Source organism: Arachis duranensis, chromosome 9, assembly GCF_000817695.3.
Source record: "Arachis duranensis cultivar V14167 chromosome 9, aradu.V14167.gnm2.J7QH, whole genome shotgun sequence".
In the NCBI taxonomy this organism is placed as follows: domain Eukaryota; kingdom Viridiplantae; phylum Streptophyta; class Magnoliopsida; order Fabales; family Fabaceae; genus Arachis; species Arachis duranensis.
Window position 1 is genome coordinate 95560951 of NC_029780.3, and position 1178 is coordinate 95562128.

Here is a 1178-nt window from a genome sequence, read left to right on the forward strand (position 1 = left end):
TCTACTTTGGCAAGGCTAGCTTTTCCTCATCTTATTTGTCATCTATGTTACTCAGCTGGAGTTATCATAGAAGGAGACATCTCCATTGAAGAGGATAAGCCCATCACCAAGAAGAGGATGGAGCAAGCAAGAGAGATCCTTCACGGTTCTCAAGAGATGCATGAGGAAGCTCATCATCAAGAAATCCCTGAGATGCCTCAAGGGATGCACTTTCCTCCCAACAACTATTGGGAGCAACTCAACACTTCCTTAGAAGATTTGAGCCACAATGTGGAAAAATTAAGGGTGGAACATCATGAGCACTCCATCATTCTCCATGAAATAAGAGAAGATCAAAGAGCAACGAGGGAGGAGCAACAAAGGCAAGGAAGGGACATAGAAGAGCTTAAGGACATTGTTGGTCCTTCAAGAAGGAGACGCCACTAAGGTGGATTCATTCCTTGTTCTTATTTCTTTCTGTTTTTCGGTTTTTTATGTTGTATATTTATCTATGTTTTGTGTCTCTACTTCATGATCATTAGTATGTAGTAACCATGTCTTAAAGCTATGAATAAATTCCATTAATCCTTCACCTCTCTTAAATGAAAAATGTTTTTAATTCAAAAGAACAAGAAGTGCATGAATTTCGAATTTATCCTTGAATTTAATTTAATTATATTGATGTGGTGACAATACTTTTTGTTTTCTGAATGAATGCTTGAACAATGCATATTTTTGATCTTGTTGTTTATGAATGTTAAACTGTTGGCTCTTGAAAGAATGATGAACAAAGAGAAATGTTATTGATGATCTGAAAAATCATGAAATTGATTCTTGAAGCAAGAAAAAGCAGTGAAAAAGAAAGCTTGCGAAAAAAAATATTTTGGCGAATAGAAAGAAAAAGAAAAAGCAAGCAGAAAAAGCCAATAGCACTTAAAACCAAAAGGCAAGGGTAAAAAGGATCCAAGGCTTTGAGCATCAATGGATAGGAGGGCCCAAGGAAATAAAATCCAGGCCTAAGCGGCTAAATCAAGCTGTCCCTAACCATGTGCTTGTGGCATGCAGGTCCAAGTGAAAAGCTTGAGACTGAGTGGTTAAAGTCGTGATCCAAAGCAAAAAGAGTGTGCTTAAGAGCTCTGGACACCACTAACTGGGGACTCTAGCAAAGCTGAGTCACAATCTGAAAAGGTTCACCCAGT